The sequence below is a fragment of the Narcine bancroftii genome, chromosome 2, assembly GCF_036971445.1.
Source record: "Narcine bancroftii isolate sNarBan1 chromosome 2, sNarBan1.hap1, whole genome shotgun sequence".
Lineage (NCBI taxonomy): Eukaryota > Metazoa > Chordata > Chondrichthyes > Torpediniformes > Narcinidae > Narcine > Narcine bancroftii.
The window spans coordinates 292,335,279-292,350,039 of record NC_091470.1 but is presented as its reverse complement, the minus strand read 5'-3'; the positions used below and the strand labels follow the sequence as shown (position 1 = coordinate 292,350,039).

The window sequence follows — 14,761 nt, the reverse complement described above, 5'->3', positions numbered from 1 at the left end:
ACACAGATTACAATGTCAGTTTGAAATGAAGTGTTCCATTGCCATGGTAACAGGCAAGGTTCATATTATAATGTTAAAAAGGATCCTACAAGATAAATGGATACTACTAAGGCCTTTGCTAACATTCTAAAGTATTTCCATGATTGAGGATTAACAAACACCAAAACAATTAAGTCACATGTGAGTTTTTAGATCTTAAAACTAGATATTTGGATGCCATTTTGAACAAAAGTTCAGGGTTGCCTTGCATGCGAGTCATTTCCTCCCTTAGGTTTTCCTCCTAACAGTTCCTCCAAAAACAAAGGATGTATCTGCATTATTACAGAGCGCCTGTAGTGTGGAGTTGGTTTCTGTTCTGATGTACCATATTTAATTATCTGGCAAAGCAAAATCAGTGACAGCCCCTCAAGTGGTTGAAATCAGCTGTCAGTACCAGGCCTAGAGTTGATATGGAGAATTGCTATTTAACATTTAGCAAAGGTGAAGGGGAATAAAACCTGATAGAATGTTTTACCTTTAATGACAAACTACAATATGAAAGAATCTCTTCCAACCGTCAATTTGAGGGGAGATTGAATCTACAATAATAGCCTGTGGCAGCTGGTGGTGAAGCGTCATTAGCATATTAACTGAAACAAGTCTGGATCATTTGGATAAATGTTTTTGGGCAACTAAGGGAACATATTGGTTCTCCTGCCAAAAATAATATTAAAATTTAACAATTAGACAGTAAAATGGAATGGTTGTATATATGTAATCCTTTATCTTGTGTTACCATATAATATAGGTTTTAATTATTTTTATGCTTATCTTCATTTACTTCATCCATTTAAAAACAGGTAAGAATAAACCCACACCTGTTTCAATTTGGCAGAAGTGAAAGATTAGCACAAATAATAGATGTGGCAGCTGTTGAAATAGCTGATCAATTTGGTCCCACTTTCCAGATATTTTTGGATAACAAATTCTTGTTTCATCGAACCAGTACCTCTGCATTAGAGTGCTTTCTCAGCAATCCTAGTAATGTGTTGGAGAACAAATCTCTATATTGTCATAGCCCCCAAAATGAAGCTCCTTTGAACAATAACATCAAGAGCTTTCCTGAAGTCGTTACTTCTGTCCTGGTCAATTGGGTAACTTGTGCCTGAACTGAAAAGGAAGCTGAACCCTCAGCTGTCTGATGCTGTATGATGGCTGGATCCGTAAATTGGAAATCGAGCAGGCCACCACTTCCATGTTAGATAGATAGAACCCATGCTCCACAGTTAGGGAGTAAAGTGCATGTGTAGTAGTAGCTACTAAGGGAAGTGAAGTAACGAGACTACATACTGAAAATTGCTTGCACTTCCAACAGTTAATTTTGAAAAGCCCACGTTGCACCTGATAAGGCGGCCCTTAGGTCCCGCCATGTGTGGGTGGTGATGTCACGGTGCAGCCGCATGCACATGTGCAGCCCATTTGAGCAGGGGAGAAGCACTCAGTGGCATCATCTTGACACGGCTGCTCCATTGCCACAGCCGTAAAGGTGCAGAGCCAGTTAACCTGCATCTCTATGTGCACCGCCACACAACCTCCCACCACAACCCCTCCCCCCGCTCAGAACTGGCTCTAGCACTCCATTACCCCTGAGCATAGTGGAGCCAGACCTTTGGGAGGTTGTCCCCGGTGCTTGGGTTGCGCTGGCACGCCGCGCTGGCACGCCTGGCTGGCTGAGTTCGAGATGTGCCGGCTTCAGCCAGTTGGCTGTGAACAGTTCCCCCCTACCCCCAATGTCCAGTGGGAAGGTTTCCCCCGTGCTCCGTAGAACTTTGTACGGGCCCTCATAGAGTCATTGGAGAGGAGCAAAATGTGGTTCGTGGTGGACAAAAATAAAGTCTGTGGACTTTATTTAATGGACGCAGGCCAACGCCCGTTGTCTGAGGTTGGGGGGGGTGAGAAGGATGCTAACTTGTCCCATAGTTTCTGCAACGCTGCTCTCCCCTCGGTACATGGGTCTTGGAGCAGTGGGAAGAATTCGCCTGGCAGGATTAATGGGGCGCTGTACACCAATTCCACGGAGGAGGCCTGCAGGTCCTCTTTGGGTGCAGTTTGAATGACCAGTAGGATCCAGGGGACCTCATCCACCCAGCTGGGGCCAGTTAAACGGGCCTTGAGAGTTGACTTCAGGTGGCGGTAGAAGCATTCGACGACCATTAGATTGTGTGTGGTAGGCGGCAGTGTGGTGCAGCCCAGGAGATTTGCTCGCTGTGTCCACAGTGGCAATGTAAACTGTGCTCCTTTGTCGGTGATAATATGAGCTGGTATCCCAAACCTCGCAATCCAATGTGTGAGCAGTACCCTAGCACTGGAATCAGTTGAAGTGTCTTTTAACGGGATGGCTTCTGGCCATTTTATGGTGCAGTCTACCACTGTTAGCAGATACCAGGCATCCCAGGAGACAGTTAGTGGGCCCACGATGTCAACATGTATATGCTCAAATCATCTCTTTGGAGGGTCAAACAGATTGTCGGGGGTCTTGACATGTCAGCGGACCTTGGAAGTATGGCACTGGGTGCAATTGCAGGCCAATTGGTCAACTTGCTTTCTCAGGCCATGCCATACAAACCTCTTCGCCACCACGTGGGTTGTGGTCTTTATGGATGGATGGGCGAGGTTGTGGACGGCCTGGAAACCTAGAGCCTCCATTGCTGTGGTACGACAGGGCACGGTGCAGTGAGCCAGTGGAAGTATTGCACAGCAGTGTTTTGGAGCTGCCCAGCGGGCTGATGTTTGCGAAGCAGAGGCTGGTAATGGCTGTACGGAAAGCCTGTGTTTCCATTACTTTTTTTTTGGGCCTGCGCCAATTGAGAGTAGTCCAGCCTGGAGGACAAGGTTTGGATAGTGGGTCAAGAGAGGATGTTGGCCACACCTTGTTCTTGCCGCAGAGGTACCGGATGGTGGTGGTGAACTTTGATATGTACAATAGATGGCGTTGCTGGTGCGCTGACCCGAGATCCTTTACCACAGAGAAGGCATGCGTGATGGGCTTGTGGTTGGTAAATGGCCTGCCCTCCAGAAAATAGGGCAAATGTCTAATGGCAAGGTAAAGTGCCAAGAGCTCCCTGTCATACGCGCTGTATTTAAGCTCCAGGGGTGGGGGGGGCGCGTAGATGGCAACTGAAAAAAGGCTAACTGCTTCCACTAAACATCGACGGACTGTCCAAAGACACCCCCGATGGCTGATGCATCACTGGTGAGGGCCGTAGGCACATCTGATCTGGGGTGTATCAGCAAGGTGGCATTGGCCAGGGCATTCTTAGCTACAGTGGAAGCTGTGTTGGCCTCCTCTGTCCAAACTAGAATCTTGTATTTGGCTGACATCATGGCAAACAGTGGTCACATGATGTGTGCTGCCCCTAGGATGAAGTGGTTGTAGAAATTAACCATCCCGGTGAATTCCTGGAGGCCTTTGAGGGTGTTAAGGCGGGTGAACTGCCGTATGGCAGCGACTTTTTCCGTTGATGGTGTTGCCCCATTTGCGGTGATAGTGTGGCCCAGGAATTGCATGGAGTCTTTCCCAAACTTGCACTTTGCCAAGGTGACCGTGAGGCCGAAGTCAGACAGAGTCTGCAGAGTTGATTTTTGTGCTCTTCATGTCCTTGTTTGTGATGAGTGTATATTCCATGTAGATGACACCATGTCCATCAAATGCTGGAAGGTTTGCACTGCCAAATGGCATGCGGAGGAATTCAAAAAGTCCGAATGGGGAAATGATGGCCGTCTTTCCAATGTTGTCCGGGTAGATGGGGATCTGGTGATAGCCAAGCACTAGATCAACCTTTGAGAAAACCTTTGCACCATGCAGGTTGGCTGTGAAGTCTCGTATATGCAGGATTGGGTAGTGGTCAGGTGTGGTGGAGTCATTAAGGTGGCGGTAATCTATGCAAGGCTGCCACTCGCCTGAGGACTTGTGGACCATGTGAAGTGGGGACACCCATTGACTGTCAGACCTGCAGACTATGGCCAACTCCTGCATCCAAGAAAATTCTTCTTTGGCCAATTACAGTTTATCTGGGGGAAGCCTTCTGGCTTTTACGTCAAGCGGAGGGCCTTGGTTCCACCCCATGCTGTGGCTTGGTGGAAGTAAACTGCAGCCTGAGGATGAATGGGAATTCTTCCAGGATGAGACTGTACTCGTTTTTTGGGGCGCTCACCGTGGCCACGCTTGCATTGCGAGTGTTGGTTGCTTTAAGTTGGATGGACTGGAGGTGTTTAGCCTTCACATCCACTAGCAGTCTGTGCGCTCATAGAAAATCTGCGCCAAGGAGCAATGTTTTCACAGCGGCTAGTGTGAAATTCCACTGAAACGAGTTGTATTTGAACATTGTGCATGCCAAAGGTCTCGATGACGGTGTTGTTTGCTACCTGGAGAGTGGGAACTCGTGGACGCGTTCTTGTCTCCAGGGCAGTTGGCGGGATGGCACTGAGTTCAGCACCCGTGTCAACTAGGAACTGCCAGCATGTCGATGACGTGCAAAAGGCTATTGGTGTGGCCAGCCGCCATAGCCATTAGCGGGAGATGGCCTGTGCATTTTCCAAAAACAAGCAGGGCTGCCTGCATCTTTGTGCTTGTGCCCCCCAGCGTTGGTGATAAAAGCACTAGTTAGTGTTTGATGCCTCTGCTGGTTTGCTGGGGCACAGTTGTGCTCGGTTCGGATGGTGTCCTATCTGCTGACCCAGGTGGGGACGAGTCCACTGGTTCATGGCGGACTCATTTTCGCGTTTTGTGTGCCACAGAATATCTGCTCTGGCTACGACCTTATATGGGTCTGAGAAATCTTCAACTGCCAACAGCAGTTGCCTGTTCCAGGAAAACCTGATCAAACATAAGACATGGCTTGTGGCCCTCTGTGAGTGCAAGCATTTTATCCATAAGTACTGTCACCTAAACCGTCTAGGTGCATGAGCCTGGCAGTGCACTTTTGACTGGACAGGTCGAAAGTACTCAGGAAGAGTTTCTAAAGGGCTGGGTATTTACCTTCCTTTGGAGGGTCATGTATCAGGTCGTCCATTCTGGCTGCAGTCTCCTGGTCTAGGGAGCTGACGATGTGGTAAAACATTGTCGAGTCGAAGGTAATCTGCCGGAGGTGAAATTGCACTTCCGCTTGCTTGAACCAAGTGCATGGGCAAAGCGTTCAGAAGGTTGGTAGTTTCATGGCCACTGCATTGACTGCTGTAGCATCCATGGTGTTGAGTCCAGAATCGTCTGGGCTTGTCGGGGTCACCAGTTGTAGCGGTAGCTACGAAGGGAAGTGAAATAACAAGACAACACACTGTAAGTCGCTTGCACTTCCAATAGTTTATTTTATTTTTGAAAAGCCCGCGCTGCAGTGGCCTGTAAGTCCCGCCCATGCGTGGGCGGTGATGTCACGACACAGTGGAGTGCAGGTGCACAGCCCATTTGAGTACAGAAGAAGATGCACTTAGTGGTGCCATCTTGACGTTGCTGCTCCGCTGCCATGGCCGTAGCAGTGTGGAGCCAGTTCGCCTGAGCCTTTTTGCACCACCACACATGCATTTTATTATGCAGGCTAACCGCCTCATTGGGCTAAACCTTTGGATTTTATCTGCCATATCTTCACCTATGTCTTCTGAAGAGAACATGATGGGACCTCATTACTGAGGAGCAGGACCCATTCTTTCACTCAGTCTATGGTCCTGGCTACTATTGCATGGCAATGCATTGTGTGTCAATCCCCTTTCTCAACAACTCTCTACTTTGGTGCCTGAGGTTGGAGCGATCTTGGAGTTGGAGACTTTCCTGTTTTATTTGTTCCACTCTGATAGAAGCTTACTGGAGATTGCAATGAGGAAATTGAGAAGGGACTTGTGTGATGACACAACTTGGCTTGACTCCAGTCTGTACTGCTATTAGGCAGTGCTGGACCTGTTGGTTCAGATCAAAGCTTGCATATCATTGCATAATAGATGGAGGAATTAAAGAAATATACGAGGATAGGTAACAGCAGCACTATCGCTGGGGTCCTACCTCTCAATCTGTCTGCTGGCTGCTCTATACAGGCTTTAAATGGCCAGTTAAAGGATCCAATGGTGTTTAACATCCTGCGACCACAGGGTCTAGGTCCAAGATGGCGACACCTATGTTTGGCTGTGGCCTCAAGGGGTTACAGACTCTGGGGGAGCAATGGACTGACACAGAGCACCAGTAATGGGGAGAACACTGCCCCCACCTCCCTTTTGAGAAGGAGAAGCAGAGGAAACAACCCTGAGGTCAGTGACTACGGTGGCAGACTAGTGACGGGCTCTGCAGCTGAAGGACACACACAGGGGGTGAGCTGTTGGTGACTTGTGGGCAAGGATCCCACACAGGCAGTGAGCTACTGGCAATTTGAAGTCGAGAGACGTGCCAGGCTGTGGGCTGCTGGAGGCTGGCTCATGGGAGCCGGGTGACAGGCTGGAATTCAAGAGGATGCTGAAGGCAAGTAAGGGCCCTGGGTGCAGTAGGCTTACTTATCATGCCAGAGGTTTGGATCTGGGCTTGGATTTCCGATGGCTTGAACTGAACTGGAGTCTTGTGCAGCTGCAGAGGCTACCAGAATGCTAGAGGCAAATCTACGGACACTCGGTGACACTGAGAGGACTCTCTTATGCTTCTCTTTCTTCAACTGTAAAAGGCACCGCCGGGCAATGGAAATGCTAAAGGAAATCTTTGTCTGCTTTATGACAGACTAAAGGCAATTTCATGTAATATTACATTTCTCTGTTTTTATTACATGACAATAAATAATATCTAATCTACATTTGAATGGTTGTTCCGGGGGTGGCGCTAGAGGCCACTACATGTGGAGAACTGATTCCCTTGAAGTGTGACTGTTAAGTGACCAGAACATGGGAAGAGAATATCCATGGATGAGTGTGGAAATGAAGGAAAATAGGAGAAGGAGAGTAGAGGGAGAGAGGTGGGAAGAAGAGGGATATTGAGGTTTAAAATAGAGAAGGGTGGGAGACAGGCAGAAAGGGGCGAAGGTCGAGGACGGATGAAAGAGAGGAAGGGTGTACTGGAGGAGCTGAGGAGGGGCTTATGGAAGAATAGGGCATGTGTAAAACATATTGTGCATGTTGGGTTCAGCAGAGGAAAATAATAGAATCAGTGTACATATGTACAAAATATATCATTGTTTTATTATTACTACTACTTAAGACTATACAGCAGAAACTGGTTTCCAATTGCCTTGGATCTCTTGCCTTTGCACCAGAAACTCAACCCTGTCGAATCCTTGTAATACTTGTAAAAAAAAATGTTGGACTAAATCAGTGGTCACAAACTTCACCGGGTTCTAGTTACTCATGAAGTTCAACCCTCTGATTAAGTGCGATTCCAAAATCAGTATGCTAGATGTTCACTGTAATTATCAAGGAGAGGTTAGAGCAGAAAGATAAGGTGCTCTCTGCATTAGATTAAACAGGTTATTAGTGCATTGGGTATTTTCCAGGACTACCCGGTTCCTCTCCATTTATTCTTCTGCTACAATTAATTTAGAGTGTGACACCGTGTCAAATACTATGTCATAATTGTGATGTGCTTTCAATATATATTATTGCAAGCCAGCGATTTTTCTATTCATGAATGCTGGTGTGCACAGAACATATTGACCTAAATGCCATTTACTAGAATATAATTTCTTCCCTTGGCAATAATTACAAAACCACTCACAATTTGTAAATTAAATCTTCAGTGTTGTTAAAAGCATCTTAAATTAGCAAACAAAGAGAAGCTGAAGAAGGACTAAGTGGGTCAGGCATGGATAGTAATGGGCAGTCATTCTTCTAGGTCAGAACCCTTTATCGAGTTTAAAGCAGGAAGGGGAAATCTCAAGAATATAAAGAGGGGTAGGGACCAAGAGGTGATAGGATACTGGACAGAAGATGATTGCGGAGGTGAAGAGACAAGTATGAGGGGAGACCAATTTGGGTAGTGGGATGGTTTTGGGGGAGGGGGGGGAAAGGTTAGAGAGAAAACTGAGAATGGGAACAGGTAAAGCAGAGATGAAAGAAGTGGAAATAGATGGAGGTGGAAGTTGCCTAAAATTGGAAAACTCGCTGTTCATGCTGTTAGGTTCAAGCTGTCCAGAGGAATATTTTACATTGTTCCTCAATAATAAATGAGGCTGAAAACACATATGTCTATGTAAATATCTATGTATGGGAATGGTAAAGGGAATTAAATTGGCCAGCAACTGGGAGTTCTAGCTTGGGGAGTGTCACTGCAATCGTAGAGTACGGATGCCTTCATATTTGTAAAGAGGCACCTTTGACCTCTTCAACATTTTTCTATGAAAATCAATTTTGTTGATTAAATTTGAAAAACTGTAATCATATAGGTATTTGGTGAAAAATTAATTTGATGATTTCTATGGCTACATATTAAACATTTAGAATGCTTAAAGTTTCTTAAGTTTTCAAAACTCTGTTAGGATCATTCCTTCTAGTTAATTTTCCAAACCTATAACCTTACAATGCAATGAATAATGAAAATTTATGAAATAATGAAACTTAAAATTGTAGAGCTGTTATTGAAAGAGTTAATTCTATTTTACATACAAGTAGACTTAATCTCATATGCATTCTATTAACACTAATATTTTTATATATTAGTGAAACTGTTTACTTGATGATACCATATATTAACTGAATAAATAAATTGTTTTATTAAAGGAGTGTTGAAAGATGTAATCACTTTTAAGATATAATGCCATTTTGTGTACAGTTGGAATGAAGTAAAACATAAAAATCCTTTTTAAGGAATTTTGGCATTGCAATTGCGAACTTTTAGCACCTTAGTGGAAACGTGATTATTTTACTCCACAATTATTTTGGAATCTCTTAAAAATTGCAAGGTTTGCTCATTGTAAATCTCCTGCAAATAACATTTAGAGAACCAGTAAATAAACTAAATGTCCTCATAATGAAGCATCCTCGCATTTAAGGGGGGGGGGGGGAGGGGGCAAGTTAATTGTTACATTGTTGTGACTGTAGGAACATAGGAAATAGGAACAGGAGTAGGCCAAAAATGGCCCATCAAGCCTGCTCCGCCATTCAATAAGATCATGGCTGATCTAATTTATGACCTAACTCCACCTACCTGCCTTCTCCCCATATCCCCTAATTCCTCTATCATGTAAAAATGTATCTAGCCGAATTTTAAATACGTTTAATTAAGCATCCTCAACCACTTACCTGGATAAAGAATTCCAAACATTCACTACTCTCTGGGAAAAACTATTTTTCCTCATCTCTGTCCTAAATCTGCTCCCCCAAATCTTGAGGCTGTGTCCTCTTGTTTTGTTTCCCCGGCCAGCTCAAAAAAACCTTCCTACATCTATCCTATCCCTACCCTTCATAATCCTATATTTTTCTATAAGATCTCCTCTCATTCTTCTGAACTCGAGCGAATACAATCCTAGACAATTTAATCTTTCATCATAAGTCAACCCCTTCATCCCAGGGATCAATTTAGTAAACCTCCTCTGGACTGTCTCCAAAGCCAGTATATCCTTCCTCAAATATGAAGACCAGAACTGGATACAGTACTCCAGGTACGGTCTCACCAGTACCTTATACAGTTGCAACATTACCTCCCTACTCCTGAATTCAATTCCTCTAGCAATGAAGGCCAACATTCCATTTTCCTTCATAATAACCTGCTGCACCTGCAACCTAACTTTTTGCGATTCATGCACAAGCACTCCCAAGTCCCTCTGCACAACAGCATGCTATAGTTTTTCACCATTTAAATATATTCAGCTCTTTTAGTTTTCTTGCCAAAGTGGATAACCTCACACTTACTAGCATTGTACTCCATCTGCCAGATCTTTGCCCACTCATCCAACTTAACTATATCCCTCTGCAGACTCTCCACATCCTCATTACAATTTGCTCTTCCACTCAATTTTTCAATTGCCACAGACCACAAGAGCATTTTTAAGATGTGTGCATCTGCACTCACCAAGAAAGAGTTAGGCTATCTCAATATAGTTTTTCAATGTTATTTATGGAAGCATTGCTTCAATCCTATTTAAATGGGGGATTAAATAAAATTCAAATATAATCATAAAACAATAAGATAGCAAATTCCAAATGATGCATATAAATCTCAGTAGGTAACCAGTCCTGGATTCTATATATTGGGGAGGAGAAAGAAGAAAAACATTTAAACATTTAAATATTTCTTTTTTGGTTTTATTTTAGATTATTCATAACATGGTGTATGGCAAAAGGAGGCAAAAGTAGATATGAAAGTTGATGTGGCTTAGGAATATTTGTGTGCTTTGTGCTGAACAGAAAAAGACAAGACAGTGATTTTATGGCCACCCAATTTTATAAGCTTACAGAAAGATTCAGAATTAGCCTTGTTTTATGGGTTTAATTCCCAGTAAGGTTCTCCACAACAATCACCTTAACTTTGATGGAAAACCTGATGCAATTTGATCTCAGATGGAAACTCTCTTATAAGCAAACAGTTTTTTTTTCAAAGTTACAGCCACCAAAAAGGTTGTGTAAACTTACTTGAAAATAACCTAAATAAAATAGCTTCCATCTTGGGCATTTTTCACAGGTGACTTTGACCACTACCGTACGTGGTACAATACATTAACTATAATTAATATTTAATTTTTGTTGGTGATCAGCAAGTTGGAATGAGTTAATTTTAAAAAAAATTGTTCTCAGGATGTGGATGTCATTGAAGAAACCAACATTTGATTCTTATCTCAAATTATCCTGAGATGAGTGCTTTATTAAACCATTACACAGAAGAGTTAAGGATAAACTACATTGATGTGTCTTCAATTACATATTGACCAGATAAGGTATAGATGGCAGATTCAGCTTAGCTGAAGGACATTAGTGAATGAAATGAGTTTTTATCAATCTAATATTCTCATAGTCACCAGTACTTTTTATTCTGAATTATTAGATAACTATGAATTCCACAGGTGCCATAATATGATTCAAATGTATCTTCATTTCAATAATCCATGTTTTTGGATATTAGTTTAGTTATCTAGATCCATTTGTTTGTCATTCAGGGCCCTCCTCAGAGGATACCTGGCAGGAGAGCATGACCAATCTTAGTGCTTGAGAGATAGAAGGAAGATGACTAATTGGGACTAATTATCAGTTTCGTTATCCACAGCACACTACTATTGCAAGTGTTGTCTGGTAAAATATTTTACCTTTACTTGTAGGACAATGAGATCATGAAGGGGCATGTTTTTAACAAGAAGGAGCAGGTGCTGTGTCATTGGAAGAATGTTAATGTAGATATTTCTCCAGGGCCTAATGAGATTTATCCCAGCTTCTGAGCAAGGTAGGAGAAGATTGTCAGAGATTTCTGTACCCTCCTTAGCCATAGAGGACTGGAAAATAGCCAGCAATGAAATGAAAGGCCGTTGAGCCTTTACACACATGGTAGGGAAATTATTGGGGGAAGTTCAGATTTATTGTCAGAGTACATACATGTCATCACATACAACTCTGAGATTTTTTTATTCTGCAGACCAGGCAGAATTTCTACTTCCTGGTAGTGAAAAAAACTGTGATCAAGAAAAGCTATGTATACAAAAGAGCGAAATGTGAACAAACTGTGCATTACTGAAAATAAATATTCAATAATAAATAATGTCCAAAGTAAGAGTCTTTAAGTGAGTCTCTGAGTTTGTTGTTTAGGAGATTGATTGTGGAGGGGTAGCAGCTGTTCCTGAAACTGGTTGTATGACTCTTGTGGCATCCATAACCTTTTTCATGATGGCAGCAACAAGAACAGAACATGTCCTGGGCGGTGTGGATCCTTGATGACATGACTGCTGCTTCTTTTTGATGGCAGCGTTCCATGTAGATTTTCTTGATCATGGAAGATTTTTGCCTATGATGTTCTGGGCTGTGTCCACTACCTTTTTCAGGTCTTTCCACTCAGAAGTATTGGTGCCCCTGCACTAGGCCATGATGCAGCCATCAGCACACTTTCCACTACACATCTGTAGAAGTTTGCCAAGGTTTTCAATGTCACACCAAACCTCTGCAAACTCCTGAGAAAATAGAGATGCATTCATTTGTTGGGTCCTCTGATATGGTGACTCCCAGATATTTAAATTTACTCACCCTCTCCACATCTGATTCCCCCAATGATCACTGGATTGTATACCTCTGGTTTTCCCTTCCTAAAGTCCATAACCAGCTTCTTGGTTTTGTTGACATTGAATGCGAGGTTGTTCATAGTATACCATTCAGCCAAGTTTTCAGTCTTCCTCCTGCATGCTGACTCATTTCCCCCCGCCCCTTTTTTTTGTGTCAACCCACTAACATGGCATCATCAGCAAATTTGTAGATGATGTTATTGTCGTACTGAGCCACATAGTCATTGGTGTAAAGCGAGTAGAGGAGGGGGATAAGAATACAGTCCTGTGGTGTTCCGGTACTGATGGAGATTATGAAGGAGATTTTCTTAGCAATCCTCACTGATTGTGGTCTGGAGGTGAGGAAATGCAGGATCTAATTACACAATGGGGTGTTAAGTCCCAGGTCATGGAGTTTTCTGATCAATTTTGAGAGGATGATGGTGTTGAATGCTGACCTGTAGTCAATAAAGAGCATCCCAGGTGTTCCAGGGCAAAGCCAGTGAGAAAGCAATTGCTGTAGACCTGTTGCTGTGGAAGAATCCTATGGATGAAATTTACTCACATCAGGAAAAATATCTAGGGTCATGGTATTAGGGTGAGTCAGCATGACCTTTGCAGGGGAGCAAAATACTTGTGTAAAAGTCAATCTCATGTAAAAGACAAACCCTTATTTTTGGCCAAAAATCCTGGAATTTTCTAAATGTATTGTGTAAAAGTCGACCCTAGTCTCTCACCTCAGCCCCGGTTGCCTGCAGGACAGAGCTCCCAATGCTTCGAACGTGGACTCTCGCCTTGACCCCGATTTCCCACAGGCCAGAGCTCACAACGCCTCACATCTTGATCCTGGTCACCCACCTATTGGAGCTCCCAATGCCTTGAATGTGGACTCTTGTCTCAGCCCAGTGGATGCCCATTAGAGCCATCAACACTTTGAACGTGAACTCTCACCTCGGCTCCAGCCGCCCGCCCATTGGAGCTCCCAACCCCTTTAATGTGAACTCATTCCTCACCTCAGCTGCCTGCTCATCTGAGCTCTTGACTCCTCAAATGTGGACTCTTGCTTCAGTCCTGGCCGCACACCCATCAGAGCATCCACTGATCGGAACTCCCGATGCCTCCAATAATGTAGATAATTACTGCAGTTCTGACCTCCCCCATGTAACTCAAGCTCTGCATGTTTTGATGCTCAGTCTCTGTATTATTACTTTAATTAATTGTGTTTTGTTCTTTATTCATTTAGCAATTATTTGGGCCTGTTACTTGTATGGTATTTTGAACTCTAGTGTGAATTTCAGCCCCTCAAAAGTAGTATCCATGTAATAGTTGACCCGTAAATTTAACATTAAAAAAAATGGTCCATAAAATTCATCTTTTACATGAGTGTATATAGTAAATTAATTTCCAGGCAATTGAGTGATTCCAAATGTAAAGAATATTCAAAAGCGTTCCAAAATGACAGCTTTGGCAAAAAGTAAATCTGGGGAATGCTCAATTTATTCTCTGTCAAAGGGTTTTGTGACAGATTTGAATGGTGTTTAGGCATTTGTTCTGACCTGTCCATTTGTCCCCATTTAAATCATGAAAGGCCCAGATGCCTCACATGGCCTTAGCCATCAAGTTCCAAATGCTCATGGTCAGCAAGTTCGATCTTTTGGATCTAAACTAGGTGAGTACAAGAATATAGGTAACCTGATCAGTGAGAGAGGATGGTGAGCTCCCCTCAGTAAAATCTGGTACATTATGGTTACAGTACAGAAACTTACTCGTGTTGCTTTAACAGATAGTTGATTTTGCTGGAAGAGGTAAGATCAGTAGGATTATTGGGTTCCTGGAACTGCCAAAAAATAAATTAAACAATATTTCATAAACATGTCTTTTGGAAAGATTTAAGACACACAATAGTGTGGTTGGGAGCTCAATTTCTGCTTTTTACAAGGTAATTTTTTTCTTTGGTCCACAGAACCTTGTTTGGCATTTTGATTCCTTTGTTTTGCTTGTTTTGTAACTCAAGCTCTTTTGTTTATTCTCTTTTGATCTTGTTTAGACCCTTCCTTTGCTTCCTGCGCCCAATATCGTACACAAAATTGAGAGTTCAAATTATACCACTGAAGATTCTACAATTTGATCAGGAAAGATATGTGGCATATTAAACAATTTCTTCATTAATTCTTGCATGTAATTCATATAATAATCAATGACTAATGTAGTCATTCAAAAAGTCATGTCTTTTTTAAAATTATTATTACAGTGATCAACTGCGCATGTTCCTGTGGTTGACGCTGCGCCTGGGAGAGATCCGTCTCAAAAAGTCATGTCTATTGATTAGCTTCCCAGTCTGTTCTATCATGTTCTTCCAGATTCATAGAATAGGTCTATTTTTGTTACAAATAGATCTGTCCAAGTACAATAGTTTTATGGCAATTGGCAATAAAATCTCTCCTTCAATTTCTTTATACCTGCTGGAATCTTTTTTATTAAAACATGCTTTCTTTTCTCATATCTCAGCCTTTGCAACAAGTACCTCTATATCCTCTTTTGTTTCAGCCTTCACATACATATCCTTACTTCAGTCCATTTTACCATAT

General features: G+C 42.9%; 1 long non-coding RNA gene across 3 annotated transcripts in view; it reads left to right on the top strand.

Annotated features, from left to right (window-relative positions):
* Positions 1-38: 38 nt before the first annotated feature.
* LOC138755416 (uncharacterized) overlaps positions 39-14,761 on the top strand; it is a 91,604-nt gene continuing 76,881 nt past the window's right edge. For all 3 annotated transcript variants that reach the window (XR_011352266.1, XR_011352267.1, XR_011352268.1), the window contains exon 1: positions 39-180. This is a non-coding gene — a long non-coding RNA (uncharacterized lncRNA). The remainder of the gene's footprint in view (positions 181-14,761) is intronic.